This window comes from Cryptomeria japonica, unplaced genomic scaffold, assembly GCF_030272615.1.
Source record: "Cryptomeria japonica unplaced genomic scaffold, Sugi_1.0 HiC_scaffold_26, whole genome shotgun sequence".
NCBI lineage: Eukaryota > Viridiplantae > Streptophyta > Pinopsida > Cupressales > Cupressaceae > Cryptomeria > Cryptomeria japonica.
In genome coordinates, this window is record NW_026728848.1 from 347,501 (window position 1) to 362,500 (window position 15,000).

The window sequence follows — 15,000 nt, forward strand, 5'->3', positions numbered from 1 at the left end:
GAATCGGGATGCGAGGCGAGGGATGCGGCGGGAAGGCCCCGACGGCTAAACGGAAGAGGCTGCAGGGCCGCCTCGGAATGGTCCAAGCATCGGATGCGATTGGGACGACTACCAGTGCCAACCCCTTATCCCGCGATGCGTCCGATACACAGATAGTTCCAAGGCGGCCGAGGAGCCTCACCGCATATCAATCGGGGTGCGAGGCGAGGGATGGGGCGGGAAGGCCCCAACGGCTAGACGGAAGAGGCTTCAGGGCCACCTCGGAATGGTCCAAGCATCGGACGCGCTTGGGGCGACTGCCAGTGCCAACCCCTTATCCCGCGATGCGTCCGATACACAGATGGTTCCAAGGCGGCCGAGGAGCCTCACCGCATAGCAATCGGGGGTGCGAGGCGAGGGATGGGGCGGGAAGGCCCCAACGGCTAGACGGAAGAGGCTTCAGGGCCGCCTAGGAATGGTCCAAGCATCGGACACGCTAGGGGCGACTACCAGTGACAGCCCCCTATCCCGCGATGCGTCCGATACGAAGATGGTTCCAAGGCGGCCGAGGAGCCTCACCGCATAGCAATCGGGGTGCGAGGTGGGGGATGCGGCGAGATGGCCCCAACGGCTAGACGGAAGAGGCCACAGGGCCGCGTCGGAATAGTCCAAGCATCGGACGCGCTTGGGGCGACTACCAGTGACAACCCCTTATCCCGCGATGCGTCCGATACGAAGATAGTTCCAAGGCGGCCGAGGAGCCTCACCGCATAGCAATCGGGGTGCGAGGTGGGGGATGCGGCGAGATGGCCCCAACGGCTAGACGGAAGAGGCTGCAGGGCCGCCTCGGAATAGTCCAAGCATCGGACGCGCTTGGGGCCACTACCAGTGACAACCCCTTATCCCGCGATGCGTCCGATACGAAGATAGTTCCAAGGCGGCCGAAGAGCCTCACCGCATAGCAATCGGGGTGCGAGGTGGGGGATGCGGCGAGATGGCCCCAACGGCTAGACGGAAGAGGCCACAGGGCCGCCTCGGAATAGTCCAAGCATCGGACGCGCTTGGGGCGACTACCAGTGACAACCCCTTATCCCGCGATGCGTCCGATACGAAGATAGTTCCCAGGCGGCCGAGGAGCCTCACCGCATAGCAAACGGGGTGCGAGGCGAGGGATGCGGCGAGATGGCCCCAAAGGCTAGACGGAAGAGGCTGCAGGGCTGCCTCGGAATAGTCCAAGCATCGGACGCGCTTGGGGCAACTACCACTGCCAACCCCTTATCCCGCGATGCGTCCGATACACAGATAGTTCCGAGGCGGCCGAGGAGGTGGGGGATGCGGCGAGATGGCCCCAACGGCTAGACGGAAGAGGCTGCAGGGCCGCCTCGGAATAGTCCAAGCATCGGACGCGCTTGGGGCGACTACCAGTGACAACCCCTTATCCCGCGATGCGTCCGATACACAGATAGTTCCGAGGCGGCCAAGGAGCCTCACCGCATAGCAATCGTGGTGCGAGGTGGGGGATGCGGCGAGATGGCCCCAACGGCTAGACGGAAGAGGCTGCAGGGCCGCCTCGGAATGGTCCAAGCATCGGATGCGCTTGGGGCGACTACCACTGCCAACCCCTTATCCCGCGATGCGTCCGATACACAGATAGTTCCAAGGCGGCCGAGGAGCCTCACAGCATAGCAATCAGGGTGCGAGGCGAGGGATGCGGCGAGAAAGCCCCAACGGCTAGAGGGAAGAGGCTTCAGGTCCGCCTCGGAATGGTCCAAGCATCGGACGCGCTTGGGGCGACTACCAGTGACAACCCCTTATCCCGCGACGCGTCCGATACACAGATAGTTCCAAGGCGGCCGAGGAGCCTCACCGCATAGCAATCGGGGTGCGAGGCGAGGGATGCGGCGAGAAGGACCCAACGGCTACACGGAAGAGGCTTCGGGGCCGCCTCGGAATGGTCCAAGCATCGGACGCGCTTGGGGCGACTACCAGTGACAACCCCTTATCCCGCGACGCGTCCGATACACAGATAGTTCCGAGGCGGCCGAGGAGCCTCACCGCATAGCAATCGGGGTGCGAGGCGAGGGATGCGGCGAGAAGGACCCAACGGCTAGACGGAAGAGGCTTCGGGGCCGCCTCGGAATGGTCCAAGCATCGGACGCGCTTGGGGCGACTACCAGTGACAACCCCTTATCCCGCGACGCGTCCGATACACAGATAGTTCCAAGGCGGCCGAGGAGCCTCACCGCATAGCAATCGGGGTGCGAGGCGAGGGATGCGGCGAGAAGGACCCAACGGCTAGACGGAAGAGGCTTCGGGTCCGCCTCGGAATGGTCCAAGCATCGGACGCGCTTGGGGCGACTACCAGTGACAACCCCTTATCCCGCGACGCGTCCGATACACAGATAGTTCCAAGGCGGCCGAGGAGCCTCACCGCATAGCAATCGGGGTGCGAGGCGAGGGATGCGGCGAGAAGGACCCAACGGCTAGACGGAAGAGGCTTCGGGTCCGCCTCGGAATGGTCCAAGCATCGGACGCGCTTGGGGCGACTACCAGTGACAACCCCTTATCCCGCGACGCGTCCGATACACAGATAGTTCCAAGGCGGCCGAGGAGCCTCACCGCATAGCAATCGGGGTGCGAGGCGAGGGATGCGGCGAGAAGGACCCAACGGCTAGACGGAAGAGGCTTCGGGTCCGCCTCGGAATGGTCCAAGCATCGGACGCGCTTGGGGCGACTACCAGTGACAACCCCTTATCCCGCGACGCGTCCGATACACAGATAGTTCCGAGGCGGCCGAGGAGCCTCACCGCATAGCAATCGGGGTGCGAGGCGAAGGATGCGGCGAGAAGGACCCAACGGCTAGACGGAAGAGGCTTCGGGTCCGCCTCGGAATGGTCCAAGCATCGGACGCGCTTGGGGCGACTACCAGTGACAACCCCTTATCCCGCGACGCGTCCGATACACAGATAGTTCCAAGGCGGCCGAGGAGCCTCACCGCATAGCAATCGGGGTGCGAGGCGAGGGATGCGGCAAGAAGGACCCAACGGCTAGACGGAAGAGGCTTCAGGGCCGCCTCGGAATGGTCCAAGCATCGAACGCGCTTGGGGCGACTACCAGTGACAACCCCTTATCCCGCGACGCGTCCGATACACAGATAGTTCCGAGGCGGCCGAGGAGCCTCACCGCATAGCAATCGGGGTGCGAGGCGAGGGATGCGGCGAGAAGGACCCAACGGCTAGACGGAAGAGGCTTCAGGGCCGCCTCGGAATGGTCCAAGCATCGGACGCGCTTGGGGCGACTACCAGTGACAACCCCTTATCCCGCGACGCGTCCGATACACAGATAGTTCCGAGGCGGCCGAGGAGCCTCACCGCATAGCAATCGGGGTGCGAGGCGAGGGATGCGGCGAGAAGGACCCAACGGCTAGACGGAAGAGGCTTCAGGGCCGCCTCGGAATGGTCCAAGCATCGGACGCGCTTGGGGCGACTACCAATGACAACCCCTTATCCCGCGACGCGTCCGATACACAGATAGTTCCGAGGCGGCCGAGGAGCCTCACCGCATAGCAATCGGGGTGCGAGGCGAGGGATGCGGCGAGAAGGACCCAACGGCTAGACGGAAGAGGCTTCAGGGCCGCCTCGGAATGGTCCAAGCATCGGACGCGCTTGGGGCGACTACCAGTGACAACCCCTTATCCCGCGACGCGTCCGATACACAGATAGTTCCGAGGCGGCCGAGGAGCCTCACCGCATAGCAATCGGGGTGCGAGGCGAGGGATGCGGCGAGAAGGACCCAACGGCTAGACGGAAGAGGCTTCAGGGCCGCCTCGGAATGGTCCAAGCATCGGACGCGCTTGGGGCGACTACCAGTGACAACCCCTTATCCCGCGACGCGTCCGATACACAGATAGTTCCGAGGCGGCCGAGGAGCCTCACCGCATAGCAATCGGGGTGCGAGGCGAGGGATGCGGCGAGAAGGACCCAACGGCTAGACGGAAGAGGCTTCAGGGCCGCCTCGGAATGGTCCAAGCATCGGACGCGCTTGGGGCGACTACCAATGACAACCCCTTATCCCGCGACGCGTCCGATACACAGATAGTTCCGAGGCGGCCGAGGAGCCTCACCGCATAGCAATCGGGGTGCGAGGCGAGGGATGCGGCGAGAATGACCCAACGGCTAGACGGAAGAGGCTTCAGGGCCGCCTCGGAATGGTCCAAGCATCGGACGCGCTTGGGGCGACTACCAGTGACAACCCCTTATCCCGCGACGCGTCCGATACACAGATAGTTCCGAGGCGGCCGAGGAGCCTCACCGCATAGCAATCGGGGTGCGAGGCGAGGGATGCGGCGAGAAGGACCCAACGGCTAGACGGAAGAGGCTTCAGGGCCGCCTCGGAATGGTCCAAGCATCGGACGCGCTTGGGGCGACTACCGTTGCCAACCCCTTATCCCGCGATGCGTCTGATACACAGATAGTTCCGAGGCGGCCGAGGAGCCTCACCGCATAGCAATCGGGTTGCGAGGCAGATTATTGGGAAGGGAACCCCCTGGGATGCGGCTCAAGCAGTGCCCAAAGGGACTGGAATGCGGAATCACATCGAGAGACCCAAATGCTATACGAGGGCTCAAATCGAATTATCGATTTGGCCACGACATGGACGCATCGGAACGACTACCTTTGCCGAACCACTCGCAATTGCATCCATACCGAAACCAATAGACATTTCCGTTAGAGCCCTCGCATAGCATTCGGGAATCTCGCATGCCCCTCTAAATCGACCAATGCTGGCGCTCAATGAAAATCCGAGCGCTACCACCGTTCGAGCGCCAGCATTGGTCGAGTTAGAGGGGCACGGGGGAGAATGCTCCAGTCAACACCTCCCCTATATAAGTTATTTGTCCGATTCTCGCACAACCGTAGTCTGCCTCGTCGAATCAAACAACGGTCCCAGATTCCGACTTCCGTTCCGTAGAGACCCAAAAGCTAGATGGAGGCTCGCAAGAAAGAGAGTCGGCGCATAGCAATCGGGTTTCTCGAACGTTTAGGGACCGAGCTCACTTGCGGATAGGGCAAAATCCGCCAAGCAACCCAAAAGCTAGACGGGGGCTCGAATCGAATCGCCTAGGCGGCCACAACAACGACGTGTTGGATCGACTACCAGTGCCAAACCATTCAGCAAGACTAGTCTGTGTCGAGGCCGGATAGAGATTCTCAGAGAGCGCCCGCATAGCATTTAGGAGACCTGCCGCGTCCCTCACACTCGACAAATGGTGGTGCACGTTTATAAATCCGAGCGATCCCAACCCTTTCAAGCACCAACATCGGTCGAGATAGAGGGGCACGGAGGGGGCTGCGTGAGACAACACAGTCCCCTATATAAGTTATTTGTCCGATTCTCACACATCCGAAGAATGGTCATCAAATCGGACAACAGCCCAAACTTCCGACTTCCGTCCCAGAAAGCCCAAGAGCTATCTAAAACGTTCATGGCCGGAACTCGATCGCGGCTATACCAGTCCGCCAAGCAACCCAAAAGCTAGACTGGAGCTCTAGTCGAATCACCTCTGTGGCCATTGCAAGGACGTGTTGGAGCGACTACCATTGCCGAACCATTCCGCAGGTCGAGTCCATACCAAGGCCGCATAGAGATTCACGATGAGCTCCTGCATAGCAATCAGGAGACTTGCCGTGTCCATCACAATCGATAAATCCTGGTGCAAGATTTTTGCATCCGAGCGCTCCAACCAGTCGAGCACCAGCATCAATCGACATAAACGGGCACGGGGGGAGGATGCTCGAGAACACTACCTCCCCTATATAAGTTATTTGTCCGATTCTCAAGCAGCCGAAGTCTGGTCATCGAATCGGGTCAAAGACCACAACTTCCGACTTTACCCACAATGCAAGTCATCGAATCGAACATCGGCCCCCGAGTCGGACTCCATGCGTATGTCAGGTCATCGGACCCAAATTCCGCCTTCCTGCGCATGGCGGGCCATCAATATCAACTCGGTCATCGGACCCAAACTCCGCCTTTTTGCGTATGGCACGCCTTCAAATCGGTCATCGGACCCAAATTCCGCCTTCCTGTGCATGGCGGGCCATCAACATCAACTCGGTCATCGGACCCAAATTCCGCCTTTCTGCGCATGGCACGCCATCAACTCGGTCATCGGACCCAAATTCCGCCTTCCTGCGCATGGCAGGTCATCGGACACAAATTCAGACCTCGCCAATATGCCTACGTATCGAATCGGTCATCGGACCCAACTTCCGACTTCATCCATACTGTAGGGTCTTTGAGGTTGGCGCGGTGCGCTCAACCCAGGGAGTCGACCCATCGAAGCATACACCTCCCCTATATAAGCTATTTGTCCGATTCCCACACCTGTGTAGTTTGCACCTCTGACCAGGACATCGACCCCAACTTCCGAACTCGACTGCAACGACGGCACCAGCGCCTTGGTGCGCACCTTGCGACGCACAGTCCCAACATTCGCCTTCCTGCACATGGCAGGTCATCGGACCCAAATTCTGACCTCGCGAGTATGCCTACATATCGAATCGGTCATCGGACCCAACTTCCGACTTCATCCATACCGTAGGGTCTTTGAGGTTGGCGCGGTGCGCTCAACCCGGGGAGTCGACCCAACGAAGCATACACCTCCCCTATATAAGCTATTTGTCCGATTCCCACACCTGTGTAGTTTGCACCTCCGATCAAGACATCGACCCCAACTTCCGAACTCGCCTCCAACGACCGAACCAGCGCCTTGGTGCGCACCTTGCAACGCACAGTGCCAACATTCGCCTTCCTGCACGTGGCAGGTCATCGGACCCAAATTCCGACCTCGCGAGTATGCCTACATATCGAATCGGTCATCGGACCCAACTTCCGACTTCATCCATACCGTAGGGTCTTTGAGGTTGGCGCGGTGCGCTCAACCCGGGGAGTCGACCCAACGAAGCATACACCTCCCCTATATAAGCTATTTGTCCGATTCCCACACCTGTGTAGCTTGCACCTCCGATCAGGACATCGACCCCAACTTCCGAACTCGACTAAAAAGACCGCACCAGCGCCTTGGTGTGCACCTTGCAACGCACAGTGCCAACATTCGCCTTCCTGCACATGGCAGGTCATCGGACCCAAATTCCGACCTCATGAGCATACCTACTAATCGAATCGGTCATCGGACCCAACTTCCGACTTCATCCATACCGTAGGGTCTTTGAGGTTGGCGCGGTGCGCTCAACCTGGGGAGTCGACCCATCGAAGCATACACCTCCCCTATATAAGCTATTTGTCCGATTCCGACACCTGTGTAGTTTGCACCTCCGCTCAGGACATCGACCCCAACTTCCGAACTCGCCTGCAACGACCGAACCAGCGCCTTGGTGCGCACCAAAAGTGCGCACTTTTGGAGGGCACTTTTGTGCGCTCCAAAGGTGCGCACTTTTGGAGGGCACTTTTCTGCGCTCCAAAGGTGCGCACTTTTGGAGGGCACTTTTTGGAGGGCACTTTTCTGCGCTCCAAAGGTGCGCACTTTTGGAGGGCACTTTTTGGAGGGCACTTTTCTGCGCTCCAAAGGTGCGCACTTTTGGAGGGCACTTTTTGGAGGGCACTTTTCTGCGCTCCAAAGGTGCGCACTTTTGGAGGGCACTTTTTGGAGGGCACTTTTCTGCGCTCCAAAGGTGCGCACTTTTGGAGGGCACTTTTTGGAGGGCACTTTTCTGCGCTCCAAAGGTGCGCACTTTTGGAGGGCACTTTTTGGAGGGCACTTTTCTGCGCTCCAAAGGTGCGCACTTTTGGAGGGCACTTTTTGGAGGGCACTTTTCTGCGCTCCAAAGGTGCGCACTTTTGGAGGGCACTTTTTGGAGGGCACTTTTCTGCGCTCCAAAGGTGCGCACTTTTGGAGGGCACTTTTGTGCACTCCAAAGGTGCGCACTTTTGGAGGGCACTTTTCCTGCGCTCCAAAGGTGCACACCTAGGTGAGCACCTTCGACCACACCTTGTAGCACACCAAACTCTGACTTTCGACTTCATCCGCAATGCAGGGTCTTTGAGGTTGGCGCAATGCGCACAACCAGGGGAGTCGACCCATCAAACCCAACACCTCCCCTATATAAGCTATTTGTCTGATTCTCATACATGCGTAGCCTGCAGGAGCAATTAGGACATCGACCCCAACTTTCGGCTTCTAAACGAAAACAAGGTCTTTGAGGTTGGTGTAATGCGAACAACTAGGGGAGTCAACCCATCAAACCCAACACCTCCCCTATATAAGCTATTTGTCTGATTCTCATACATGTGTAGTCTACAGGAGCAATTAGGACATCGACCCCAACTTTTGACTTCTTAACGAAAACAAGGTCTTTGAGGTTGACGTAATGCGCACAACCAGGGGAGTCGACCCATCAAACCCAACACCTCCCCTATATAAGCTATTTGTCCGATTCTCATACATGTGTAGCCTGCAGGAGCCATTAGGACATTGACCCCAACTTTTGACTTCTTAACGAAAACAAGGTCTTTGAGGTTGGCGTAATGCGCACAACCAAGGGAGTTGACCCATCAAACCCAACACCTCCCCTATATAAGCTATTTGTCTGATTCTCATACATGTGTAGCCTGCAACAACGATTAGGACATCCACCCCAACTTCTGAATTCGTCTGCGTTGACCGCACCAAAGGTGCACGCCTTGGTGCTCACCAAAATCCGACTTCCGACTTCTTCTGCTATGCGGGGTCTTTGAGGTTGGCGCAGTGCGCACAACCAGGGGAGTCAACCCACCGAATGCAACACCTCCCCTATATAAGCTATTTGTCTGATTCTCATACATGCGTAGACTGCAGCAATGATTAGGACATCCACCCCAACTTTTGACTTCTTAAACAAGACAGGGTCTTTGAAGTTGGTGCAGTGCACACAACCAGGGGAGTCGACCCATCAAACGCAACACCTCCCCTATATAAAGCTATTTGTCCGATTCTCATACGTGTAGTCTGCAGCAGCGATTAGGACATCGACCCCAACTTCCGAATTCGTTTGCATTGACCGCACCAAAGGTGCACGCCTTGGTGTGCACCCTGGAGTGCACTTTGGTGCTCACCTCGGTGCACACTTTGGTGTGCACCTCGGTGTGCACCAAAGGTGCGCACCTTGGAGCGCACCAAAGGTGTACACTTTGGAGCGCACCACATAGGGTCTTTGAGAGGTTGGCGCAGTGCGCACACCAAGGTGGGTGTTGAGGTGCGTGCCGAGGTGGGTGGGTGCTAGGGTGCGCTCCATGGTGGGTGCCAGGGTGGGTGCGTGCTAGGGTGGATTCCAAAGAGGGTCATAGGGTGGGTGCCAAGGTGGGTTGGTGATATAGTGGGTTCAAAGGTGGGTACTAGGGTGGGTTCCAAGGTGGGTCACAAGTTGGGTGCCAGGATGCGTGGGTGTTAGGTTGGGTGCCAAGGTGGGCTCCTGCGTGGGTGGGTGCTAGGGTGGGTTTCAAGGTGGACGCGAGGGCGGGTGCCAAGGTGGGTAACAAGTTGGGTGTTAGGATGGGTGAGTGCTAGAGTGGGTGCCAAGGTGGGTGGGTGCTAAGGTGGATGCCAAGGTGGTTCACAGGGTGGGTGGGTTCTAGGGTGAGTTCCAAGGTGGGTCACAGGTTCAGTGCTAGGGTGGGTGTCAAGGCGGGTGTCGAGGTGCCTGGGTGCTAGGGTGTGGATGCCAATGTGGGTCATAGGGTGGGTACTAGGGTGGGCTGCAATGTGGGTGCCAAGGTGGGTAACATGCTCGGTGGGTTCTAAATTGGGTGCCAGGGTGGGTGTGCACCCACCTTGCCCGAGGTGGGTGCCAAGGTGCCAGTGTGGGTGGGTGCTAAGGTGGATGCCAAGGTGGGTGAGAAGGTGGGTGATAGGTTGAGTGGTAGGATGGGTGGGTGCCAAGATGGGTCACAGGGTGGGTAGGTGCTAGGGTTGGTGTCAGGGTGGGTGGGTGCTAGGTTGGGTTCCAAGGTGGGTGCGAGGGTGAGTGTCAAGGTGGGTCACAGGTTAGGTGCTAGGATGGGTGAGTGCTAGGGTGCAAAGGTGCCAGGGTGGGTGCTAGGATGGGTCGATGCTAGGGTGAGTGGCAAGGTGGGTCCACAAGTGTCAAGGTGGGTGCCGAGGTGGGTGCCAAGTCGGCGACTGCTATGGTGGATGCCAAGGTGGGTCACGGGGTGGGTGCCAAGTTGCTAGGTTGGGTTCCAAGGTGGGTGCCAACGTGGGTGCTAGGGTGCGTGGGTTAAAGGGTGTGTCACAACGTGGGTGCCAGGATGGGTGCGCACCCACACTGGCCAAGACGGGTGCGGGTGCAAGGTTGGGTTCCAAGCCCGGTCACAGGCTGGGTGCTAGGATGGGTGGGTGCCAAGGTGGGCACCAGGGTGGGTGCACCCACCCTGGCCAAGGTGGGTCACGGGGTGGGTCCTAGGGTGGGTAACGGGGTGGGTACTAAGGTGCGTGCCAAGGTGGGTCATAGGGTGGGTGCCAAGGTGGGCACCAGGGTGGGTGTGCACCAACCCTAGCCAGGGTAGGTCACGGGGTGGTTGTCGGGGTGGGCGTCAAGGAGCCAAGGTGGGTGGCAAGTAGCCAAGTTGCGTGCCAAGGTGGGTGTCGGGGTGGGTGCCAAGGATCCAAGGTGGGTGCCAAGGAACCAAGGTGGGTGTCTGGGTGGGTGCCGAGGTGGGAGCCAGGGTGGGTCCCAAGGTGAGTGCAAAGGTGGGTGCCAGGGTCAAGGTGAGTGCCAATGTGGGTTCCAAGGTGCCAGGGTCAGGGTGAGTGCCAATGTGGGTTCAAAGGTGCTAAGTTGGGTGCGAGGTTGGGTGCGAGGGTGGGTGGGTGCCAAGGTGTGCTAGGTGGAAGCCCGGGTGGGTCGGCATCCCATGGGTGTCGAGTTGGGTGCCTGATGGGTGCTTCTTGTCAAGTTTTAGTCGTCGGGACTCATTTCGAGCCTTAGAGGTCGTTTCTTGTCCGGTTGCCCTGTCTTCGACCTGGGAACCCAATTTTGGTCCTCGGGTCCCATTTTTTTTTGTCTCGCATCCCACTTTTGGCCTGTGGCCTTTTCGGGGTCGATTCTCGTTTTGGGCATCAGAGCATGTTTCTTCTCCTAAAACCCAATATTTGTTTATTAAGTCTCGGAACACATTTTTGTTCTCGTGGACCCATCATGGGTCTTGGAACGCATTTGTGGTCCTTGGGTCCCATTTTGCATCCCGAAACTTGTGTTTTGGTGCTTGATCCCTATTTTGGGTGCCCACCTTGCACCAAGTGCGCACCCGGGGCAAACCGAGCGCCTTGGTGCACCGGGGCAAGATCGAGCGTGCACCCGAGGCGCCCCGAACATGCACCAAGGTGCACTCGGCCCACATGTGAGCGCAGGTCGTTGCGCCCGAGGTGGTGTGTGGGCACCGCGTTGCAGACGGGACACTGCACGCACACGACGCCCCCTCCAGGTGCACGCACGTAGGCCGGGCCGGGTGCACACCCGACGCCCTAGCAAGGTGCGCGCACCCGGGCAGGGCTCACACTTGGCGAACGGGGCGCACTTCGCGAGGGAGGGTGTGCACCTCGACGGGGGTGGGTGGCCGGGGTGGATTCGCACGTGGGTCGCGGTTTGCTAAGTACACACTGCGACAAGCTCATAACGGGTGCGATCATACCAGCGTTAGTGCACCGGATCCCATCAGAACTCCGCAGTTAAGCGCGCTTGGGCCGGAGTAGTACTGGGATGGGTGACCTCCCGGGAAGTCCCGGTGTTGCACCCTTTTTTAGTTTTTCGCCGGGCGTCGCAATGCTATTTGAATAAACCTTTTGCCCGTTTGCGTTCTCGTCGGGGCCGGGCCGGGCCGGGGTGCGCTGCCCGCACTACCGCGCGCGCGGGGGCGACACCGAGCGCGCACCCGAGGCGCCCCGAGCACACAGGCCACGGTGCAACCCGGGCGTTGTGCGCGCACCCCGGTGCGCCCGAGGTGCTGCGCGCGCACCCAGGTGAAATCGGTGTGCACCTCGGCCAGTGCGCGCTCGGTCGAGTCGCGCACGTTGGCCAAGGTGCACGGTGATGTTTCTTACTCTAAGGTTCCGCACCAGACGCCCGGGACAGGTGAGCGAAGCTGGGCGGGGCCGGGTGCGCGGCCGGGGCAGGTGCACGCAGCTGGAGAGAGCTTTGGAGCACACTTCGGAGCGCACCAATGATGCGCTCCATTCAAAAGTTTCCTGAAAAGGCAAAAAAAGTTGAGATTATAGAATTTCCCACTTGAGAGATTGTAAAAAAAAAAAATTTAAAATGAAGGAAACGCGGGTGCCAAGGTGTGCGCAGCCCAGCCAAGGTGTGCGCACCAAGGCGCCCACCCTGGCGAAGGTGCACGCAAGGTGCGCACCCGAGGCAAACCGGACAATTAACCCAACTTTCGACTTCGCGCGCACCTTGGAGCGCACTTCGGAGCGCTCCTTGGTGCGCACCAATCTTGGGCACCTCGGAGTGCACCATGGCGCCCACCAAGGTGCGCACCCGGGGCAAACCGAGCTCCGACTTCGTGCGCACCTTGGAGCGCACGAAAGGTGCGCACCATGGCGCCCACCAAGGTGCGCAGCCCAGCCAAGGCGTGCGCATCAAGGTGCGCACCCTGGCGAAGGTGCGCACCCGGGGCAAACCGAGCTCCGACTTCGTGCGCACCTTGGAGCGCACAAAAGGTGCGCAACCCAGCCAAGGTGTGCGCACCCCGGTCAAACCGAGCTCCGAATCGTGCGCACCAGAGGTGCACGCCATCGTGCGCACCTTGGAGCACACTTCGGAGCCCTCCTTGGTGCGCGCCGATGTTGCGCACCTCGGAGCGCACCCGGGGAAAACAATGCAATTAACCCGACTTTCGACTTCGTGGGCACCTCGGAGCGCTCTCGGGTTCGCACCTCGGAGCACACCGAGGTGCGCACCTTTGATGCGCTGCCTTCACCAATTTCCAGAAAAGGCAAGAAAACATTGAGAAGGTGTGCGCACCGAGGTGCCCACCCTGGCGAAGGTGCACGCGAGGTGCGCACCCGTGGCAAACCGGGCTCCGACTTCGTGCACGCCGCACCTTGGAGCACACTTCGGAGCGCTCCTTGGTGCGCACCAGGGCGCGCAACCCAGCCGAGGTGCCCACCCCGGCGAAGGTGCACGCGAGGTGCGCACCCGGGGCAAACCGGGCTCCGACTTCGTGCACGCCATGGTGCCCACCGCGGCGAAGGTGCACGCGAGGTGCGCACCCGGGGCAAACCGGGCTCCGACTTCGTGCACGCCGCACCTTGGAGCACACTTCGGAGCGCTCCTTGGTGCGCACCATGGTGCCCACCAGGGCGCGCAACCCCGCCGAAGGTGCACGCGAGGTGCGCACCCGGGGCAAACCGGGCTCCGACTTCGTGCACGCCGCACCTTGGAGCACACTTCGGAGCGCTCCTTGGTGCGCACCATGGTGCCCACCAGGGCGCGCAACCCCGCCGAAGGTGCACGCGAGGTGCGCACCCGGGGCAAACCGGGCTCCGACTTCGTGCACGCCATGGTGCGCACCGCGGCGAAGGTGCGCACCCGGGGCAAACCGGGCTCCGACTTCGTGCACGCCGCACCTTGGAGCACACTTCGGAGCGCTCCTTGGTGCGCACCAGGGCGCGCAACCCAGCCGAGGTGCCCACCCCGGCGAAGGTGCACGCGAGGTGCGTACCCGGGGCAAACCGGGCTCCGACTTCGTGCACGCCGCACCTTGGAGCACACTTCGGAGCGCTCCTTGGTGCGCACCATGGTGCCCACCAGGCCGCGCAACCCAGCCAAGGTGTGCGCACCAAGGTGCACGCGAGGTGCGCACCCGGGGCAAACCGGGGTCCGACTTCGTGCACGCCGCACCTTGGAGCACACATCGGGGCGCTCCCGGGTTCGCACCGGCGTTGCGCACCGTGGTGGGCACCTCGGAGCACACCAAGGTGGGCAGCGAGGTGCGCACCTTTGATGCGATGCCTTCACTAATTTCCATAAAAGGCAAAAAAAAAACGAGATTTTAAAATTTCCGTTTTGAAAGATAGTGAGAAAAAGGGAATGCTGGTGCCATCTTGAGCCCGCCCTGGTGCGCAGCCCAGCCAAGGTGTGCGCACCAAGGTGCCCACCCTGGCGAAGGTGCGCGCCCGGGCAATTAACCCAACTTCCAACTTCGCGCGCGCCAGGGTGGGAGCGCACCCAACAACCGGGCCTGGGAAGAGCCAATGCGAGAAACCCCACCAAACGCTCTGACAAAAAAAGAGGGGGCGCTCCAGTAACCCCGCTTCGGAGCGCACCCTGGGCAAACCCAGCCAAGGTGCCCACCCCGGCCAAGGTGCAGGTGAGGTGCGCACCCGGGGCAAACCGGGCTCCGACAACGTGCACGCCGCACCTTGGAGCACACTTCGTAGCGCTCCCGGGTGCGCACCTCAGAGCACACCAAGGTGGGCAGCGAGGTGCGCACCTTTGATGCGCTGCCTTCACTAATTTCCAGAAAAGGCAAAAAAAAAAGGAGATTTTAAAATTTCCGTTTTGAAAGATAGTGAAAAAAACGGAACGCGCGTGCCATCTTGAGCCCGCCCTGGTGCGCAGCCCAGGTAAGGTGCCCACCCTGGCAAAGGTGCGCACCCGGGCAATTAACCCTACTTCCGACTTCGTGCGCGCCAGGGTGGCAACCGGGCCTCGGAAGAGCCAATGCGAGAAACCCCACCAAACGCTCCGACAAAAAAAGAGGCGGCGCTCCAATAACCCCGCTTCGGAGCGCAGCCGGGGCAAACCCAGCCAAGGTGCCCACCCCGACGAAGGTGCACGCGAGGTGCGCACCCGGGGCAAACCGGGCTCCGACAACGTGCACGCAGCACCTTGGAGCACACTTCGAAGCACTCCCGGGTGCCCACCGGCGTTGCGCACCGTGGTGGGCAGCGAGGTGCGCACCTTTGATGCGCTGCCTTCACTAATTTCCAGAAAAAGGCAAACAAAAATGAGATTTTAA

General features: G+C 60.1%; 1 non-coding gene across 1 annotated transcript; it reads left to right on the plus strand.

Annotated features, from left to right (window-relative positions):
• Positions 1-11,653: 11,653 nt before the first annotated feature.
• On the plus strand, positions 11,654-11,772 carry LOC131861477 (5S ribosomal RNA). Its single transcript, XR_009360550.1, has one exon. It is a non-coding gene; the product is annotated as a 5S ribosomal RNA (ribosomal RNA).
• Positions 11,773-15,000: the final 3,228 nt, after the last annotated feature.